Genomic DNA, 8,120 nt, shown 5'->3' with positions numbered 1-8,120 from the left:
ACTTCTAGAAGTGTTTTGTAGAAAAAAAAAATACTCATGCTTTTTAACATAAATGTGTTTGTAAGGGAGAGACTTTCACATATTCTCTGTCATTATTATGTGTATTTCATTCAATTTTAATTTTTTTCCTCTTTTGCTCTCCCTGAAGCCTGTTGGTCAACTCTTAGCTGAAAATAGAATTTAAATAGTCATTTGTAAATAAAGCCTTTATGGAGGATCTCTTGACCTCAGCACCAAGTCATGTGTCATGGTGATGAATGGGGTCATCGATCTGCCTTTATCACTTCTGTGAGAGTTTTGCATTGATCTACAGATTTGTTTCACAGAAAGACTGACTTATTATTTTAATCCCTAAACTGAAATATAGGTGCTGAATAAAAATGATAACTTATAAATCTTAAAATTATGTATTTCCAGCTGGAAAGTTGTTGCCAAAAAATAATAAAATAAAAGAGATAAACTTCTTAAAAAATAATCAAACTGTTGCTTTAGAATAATTGAAGTTTCTATTCCTACATATTTTGTTTTGTACAGTATCTATTTGTTCATAATATTTATTAATCAAACTGTTTATATAGATATGCTCAAAATAGAGCACACAGGTCATTTGATCCTAGAAGAATTATTCTAATAAAAATGACTTCTATCAAATATATTTAAAGGTCAACTTCACTTTTATTACAGCATTTTTTTGTATTTCCCTGATTTCCCTTATGAATCCAATATTGTCATATTCATAACTGTTTTAACTGTTAAAAACAGTTGATACAAAAATAAAGATCTTATCTCCAAAGTAAAAGGAAATAGTTCTACATCCAGAACAGATTCAAGACTCTTGCCTAAGATGATCAAGCCTCACAGGAAACTCCAGTCACTACTTGATCATAATTTTCTTTAGGTCTCCATAAAATTATTAGTGCCCCCAATCAGCAGGAAGTAGTCTAGAAAACTACACCCACATTCTCAAAAATGAACTATGGATATTTTTCTTTGTTTAGAATGTTGGTTACAAGTTGTTATGGATAATGGTCAGAAGAAAAGCTAAACAAAAGATATTAGATTCAGAGTTCTTGTTTTAAATAAAGGGGAGGAAGTGCTGTGCGACATTGGTCTTTTATCCTGTCACTAGTATAGGCAGGGAAACAATGACCAGGCAGGAAGTAGAGGCATGGCAATGAGAATTATGGGAAGATGTAAATTTCAGTCTGCAGTCATCATCCAGACAGAGAGGAAGGCAGACACAGAGTGAGCAAGATGTGATTGTCTACAGAGCTAGTTCCAGGACAGGCTCCAAAGCCACAGAGAAACCCTGTCTCGAAAAACCAAAAAAAAAAAAAGATGTGATTGTCTCACCAAAAACGGTACCAAGCCACGTGGCTAACACAGACAAGAATTATGGGCTAATATATGTTATAAGAGTTAATATGAAGCCTGAGATACTAGGCCAATCAGTTTATAATTAATGTAGACCTCTGTGTGTTTATTTAGGACTAAATGGTTGTGGGACCTGGTGGGACCAAAACTCAATCAACATTCTTTCCTTTTCTCCATTTTTCCTTCTTCCTTTAATCCTTCCATTTTACTTCTTCCCTCTTTCCCTTGGTTTCTTCTTTCCTTTCAATTTCTTTTCCTGTTGTTAGTGCTACAGAGTGGTGTGGGAGGTTGAACTCCTATAGTTTGTTCTTGAGTTATAGCCCTACTATTATTAATTCATGCATTATGTGTAATGTTTAGTGTATAGAATTATTGGAACTCTGTTTCATGGAAAACCAGAGATGAAACTAATTAATTAGAATAAACAAATTGGAAAATTACCTGAAAACCTGTTGACAGAGATGATTTTAAAAAGGTTTTACTGAGATATGCATACGTGTGGACTGCTAAGCGTGTACTGTCATGCAGTTTTTATGACTAAATGTATATGTAAACATGTTCATATATATTGCTTTATGTAGAATTCTATGGATAATAATATAAACAAATTCATTGAAAAACCTATGAACGTGATTTGAGAGGTGAGAACAACAAAGAAACTTCAGTGGAAACATCAGAATTGAGAATGAAACTTGAAAATTTAGATCAGGGGCATTTGCTAATGGTCCTATAATTTTAATGACTATGGTACCAAAGAAAAAAAATTAAAATTCTTGAAGAAAGAACAACAGACCTAATAAAATTAGAAAAAAAAATAAGAAAAAAGATTTTTAATGATTTTCAAGGGCGAATCCAATGTTCATGGACTTTGTAAAATTTTACAATAGTTCTAGATGAATGGAAGGACATAAGGAAAACAGGCAGCCCACATGTAAATATTTGCAATGTTATGAATATAATCTAAGAGGAGTTCTGGCTATGTGTTTATGAGGTGTTTACAAGTGTTCAAGGTTACAGCCTAGAAAGAGATTAGACCTTCCTCCCGCTGTGGTTTACACATGATCAAAACTGAATAATGTATATTAATGAAAATTTGATTTAGGTAGCTCAATTTCAGTATATTTTATAAGCTTTCAAAACAGTCAAAATAGTTTTGCAGCTAAGTTAGAAAGTTTGAATTTTTTGCCCAGCATCATATTTTCGGAGAAAGGATTTTGCTGTTGGCATACTGAAAATTTCCATGTCCCTAAAGGTGAGCAGATTGATTGGAAAGAAAGATGGCCAGGTGCAGAAATCGAATGGCATTATCCCACTGCACTGAATTGTGTGCTTTTTAATAGTGAAAAAAACTATCTCTAAAATAAAGAGCACCTAAGCATGAGTAAGGAATATATATTGAAATTCTTTTGAAAAACATTGACTTGAGTCAGTAATCTTTGTATTGCCATCAAGTATGAACATTATTCACATTGTTTATTGCTGATACACAAAGAATATGTATTTGTGTGTGTGTGTATATACATATATATATTATATAATGTATGTACACACATGCACATTGTAAGTGGTTGGGACTGAAAAGTATGCAAGAGGCCAGCAGAAATTACGTCATTGTGTAGACATGAAATAACAATAGGCAATAATAACTTTGAGATTCATGTTGGCACAACGTTTCACTATGTGCCTAAAATTCAGATATCAGCACTTCACTTTCTCTGCACCTTGTTGTGAGATGTGATGACATGGGGAGGTATTTGAGTCATGGAGCTGGAACCCTTGTGAACAAACTAATATTTTTTCGGTCTAATGGTTGGCTAGATATTATGTGAGTTTGGTGCATTTGTCTCTGTCATTTTTCCTATGACAACTTGCTCTTATCTCCTTGGAGATTGACTCTGACAAGTACCACTCATAAAAGTCAATATATCGCTATGAGTGCAAATCACAAAGCAAACACATAGGATAAGACATAGGATCCGTGTCACAGTTTGGGTTCAGAATAGCACCAAATTACTCTAAGGGAAATTAAGATATAGGTTTTATTTAAGATGTGCAGCAGGCACATGGTACTAGTGTTCACAGAAAAAAAAAAAACTGGGAAAACTAAGAATGTAAAACACACAGTGCTGTTTCTTCAACAAAGGAGATGTATACATGGTCTCTGCCTAGAAGGTTAGGATTGAATGTAGTTAATAGCCTCGGGACCAGCACTATCTGTAAGACCAGGCCTCATTGGGGCTCCTGAGTTTTCCTTCACAGTCCTTTATCTTGAGCATTGTTTCTTAGTCAATAAAACCTATCGTTATGGGAGTTGTAACATGTCTTTACAGATGGATGACCCTCTACGCTATCTGTATGACTGAGACTACACCAGATTCTCCCCTAGGTTCCTATGCTATAGGACCTATCTTTTTGGAAGAGATAATAAGCACTTTGCAGAAAAAGTTTTAATATAGTTATGCCTTAAGCTTCATTGGGCACAAGGGACTGAAATAATTGTTGCCAGGACCTTTTTTCGAAAATTGTACTGTACTTAAATATGCTAAAAAATAAAGTGCCTGGAGTTAGACTCTAGCAGTTGAACCAACACTTGCTACTGAGTCGGGTTAGACCAGATTTCCTTCTTGTCTCACACCATCCTCTGGCTTTGCACAGACCTCCACAATGTCGCCCTTATAACACTGTATTTAATAGATTACTATAATCAGGTATAGAAAGAGGCCATTCATTTGTTCTCGGCTTCCCAGACCCCAAAAAAATCACTCAGAAACTATATTATTTAAGTCACTGCTTGGCCAATAGCTTAAGTATATTTCTAGTTCATACTTACATCTTAATTTAACACATTTCTACTAACCTGTATATTGCCATGTGGCTATGGCTTATCTGCAATGGTCTGGCTACATGGCATCTCCTCTTCTGCCTTCTTTCTCTCAGCATTCAATGTAGTTTTTCCTGCCTAGCTCTATTCTACCCTATCACCAGCCAAGGCAGATTCTTTATTCATTAACCAATAAAAGCAATACATATACAGTAGGTCCTCCCACACCAATCTGGTACTCATTTTAAAACTAGAGAATAGTCATATGCTTTACAAATGGTACATTTATATTTTCATAGCTATATTTTTAAATATAATGATCATAAACTTTATAAATAGTGTTTACTGTGTGTGAAGTTAAATTCTCATTACGGAAATGCAATAATATATTAAAGCATAGCTGTTAGAATGCAAGATACTAAGCAAAGAATAGGATAAAGAAAAGAGTCTACATTCATACACAAATATTTTAGGACAGGAGGACTGTAGAAATGGTTATTAAAATGACTTACAGTATTTATAAATATGAGAAATAATTGTGAGCTAATAGAGTTGATTGCCTGTTGCTGCAATATAACAGTGATTAAACCCAACTTGTGAAGGAACGTTTTTAATACATATGACTCGTTGGAGTCCATCATCAAGGTAAGTCAGGACAGGAACTCAAACAGGAACCTAGAGTCAGAAACTAAAGCAGAGATCGTGTTGGAACACTCTTTACTGCTTCCTTTCCATAGCTTGATCAGCTTCCTGTCTTACATAAGTCAGGAATATTGCACCAGGGGTGCCATCACCCACAGTGTTCCAAACTCTCATATCAATTACTAATTAAGAAAAGACTCCCTCCCACATGTCTACATGCCTGTCTTATAAGATAATTTCTCTGTTGAGGATCTCACACCATGATTGCTCTAGTATGTATAAAATTGACAAAAAGCTAACCAGCACGATAGCATCACTAGCCTTTTATTTCATCTGAAACTTCACATGCCAAAATTCTGCTGTCTACATTTCTATCAGTGCTCTTATACTCCAAGTTCCTACAGTAATACATTAGATACCATTTTATGTCATGGTATATATTAAAACATTATAATATCACAGTCTATATTACATATTATATCACAGTAAACACATCCCTATATAATAGATCACTCAATCACTTTTCCAGCCCCAAAATTTAAACATCAACAGTCTTTACCAAAGCAATATTGTCAGGTCTCTCACATCAATAACCAATTCTCTGGTATTAATTTCTATTTTAGCTATTTGCTTTTCTGTTGCTGTGGGAAAACAAACAAACAAAAAAAAAACCTCAGGGATCAAAACCAACATACAGAAGGAAGGGTTCATTTGACTTGTATATGTCAACCCCTGAGGAAACATAGAACATGTGCTCAATTATGAATCTGAATGCAGGGACTGAAAAAGAGAAAGAGGTACGATGCATACTGGTTTGTCCCACAAAGCATAATACCTTTCATTTGTATACAATCATTACCAACTGAACAGAGGTACCAACACCTACTGTGGTCCTGGATTTCCCGTGTAATTATTAGACAAGGAAATGTCCTCCAGAAACACCCATAGGACAAACTCTAGAGGCAATTCCTTAACTGATGGTAGCCTTTCTTTCCAGGAGCTTTAGTTTGAAACTAAGCAGCATGAAGCCATAATTCTACTTTAAGAATATCAGGATCTCTCTCCTTAACTAAATGTTGTAAAAAGAAATGCTCATGACCTAGAAACACTGACCTCACACAACAACACATCACAATGGATTCTTAAGTGCATATATCTACCAGGTGTCAGAACACAGCCATGAGTCCTTCAGAAACCATAACAAGTAAGCAAATGTATGGATATGTGTGCTTTAATGCTACTACATAATCACGTATGTTGAAGCACAGACAGTTGGTGTAACTCATAGAAATGATTAAACCAACCACATGACAGCAATTAAGAGGAACTAAAGCTTTATCAGTATAGTGGAAGAAAAATTACTTAACAAAACCCTACCCACTACAACCATTTATTATTTTTAAATCTTTCAAAAATGCTGGGAGGAATTATCCTCAACCCAGTAAAAGATTTCTATGCAAATCTATCAATCACATGATATAGAAAGTTACCAACATATGAAAAGAAAGTCAAGACCTGTCCAGTGCTCCTAAACATGGATCATATCATCACTAGATGCGTCAAGTTCAAGTCTAAATGATGCACATATTAACCATTAAGAAGTTAAATACATACTTTTTAAAAATCCTGTTAGAACAGATAGTCCTAGATGTTATCGCTGAGAATATGCAGTGGTTCACAATCAATTTGGAAGATAGTTTAATAGTTTCCCTTGGAATTAAATACATACTTGCCAAATAGTCTAGCAATTCACCTCACAAGAGTTTCCTTAAGCTAAACTAAATAATGACTCCAACACTTGCTCACTAGTATCCATGATGGATTCGTAACTCCAAACTGGTATTGACCCGAATGCCTGTCACTGGTAATGGGGTAAACAAATTGGGAAGCTCTTGCCCAATTCAACACCATTAGAATAAAGAAACAAATAAAAATAAATTACTCTCAATGTTGCTACATGAATAATGATCAAATGGGCAAAGTAAATTTTGTCACAAAGTCTACAGGACACACACATTTTGATGCAATGTGAAAAAAATTGATAGTGGCAAAAATGTGAAAGGGTTGAAGCAGAATATTGTTTTCTTGATAATAAAACTGATTTTAAATTAAAGGTTTCAGTTCATAGGAAATGTCCCATGGCTTATGGGTGACAGTGGAAACAGTGGTAAATATTTTTTTAGTGTCTATAATTACATCTTAATAAGTTAGATTAAACCAAAATAGGCTATAAATCAATTAATGAAAAATTAAATATTTACTGTTTAGAAAATTTTACAAATTTAAAAGTAGCTTTATATAAGGAGGATATATGACTTTCTGTTCATTCTAAAGTGTCTCAGATTTTCCTTGACCAGGAACTGTAAATGGTCTTTTTGAGGGATTGACTCACTGGGTTTCTTAGTTCAAGTGAACTCTTTATTGCTACAGAGAAGTAATATCTTATAGGAATGGTGACCTTTTCAGGAATAGTTGTGTCATCTAATGTGATTTTTTTAAATTTCCTGTGAGATCCTCATTCTCCATTTCCTTTTTCCTTCTATCTGTTCACTACTCAGGGATATATACTTATTTTAGGTTTTTCCCATTACTTTTCTCAGCAACACCTCCCCAAGGCTGCTGCATCTGACCTTGGAGTGTATAAACCCTCCCCCTTCTGAAGTTCCCAAATAGCTGTCATTCTGATCCACCAGATCAAAGACTTCACAGTAAAACCATAATTACCTTGAAAGAGTATTGCCATTTATACTTCAATAATGTCTTTTCACAAATCTTTACTTTTATTTTCGTTAAATATAAGTTGAGGTTTATGGTTTTTCTCTTCTCAGTTTTCATCTAAATTTAAGTTACAAGTGGTTTTATTACATCTCATTGTGGATTTTCATAACCTGGTAGGGGTATGAAGAAATTATTATTTATGTCTGTACTGTGTATTTCAAGGTGGTCCAATAGATACTTATTGACTGCATAGGATTCCAGGATGTTCATGTGGGCACATGTTCTTCTCATTGAATCACTATATCCATTTTTTCCTTTCCTACCACACCAATGAAGAATCCTGGATCATTTATACTTTCCCCTTAGACAGGAAGAAAACTTGTATATTACATAAAATGTAGCTTTTCTTATTTCTTTTATGATTGTTTGATAATTGTGTGATCATTCGTCTCCCATTACCCTCTTAGATTATATTCATTTTCTACTGACCAACTTTCTTCTTAACAACCTGTAGCCTCTTCGTGTGTGTGTGTGTGTGTGTGTGTGTGTGTGTGTGTGTGTGTGT

Source organism: Microtus ochrogaster, linkage group LG4 (assembly GCF_000317375.1).
Source record: "Microtus ochrogaster isolate Prairie Vole_2 linkage group LG4, MicOch1.0, whole genome shotgun sequence".
In the NCBI taxonomy this organism is placed as follows: Eukaryota; Metazoa; Chordata; class Mammalia; order Rodentia; family Cricetidae; genus Microtus; species Microtus ochrogaster.
Note: the sequence above shows the minus strand (reverse complement) of the source record.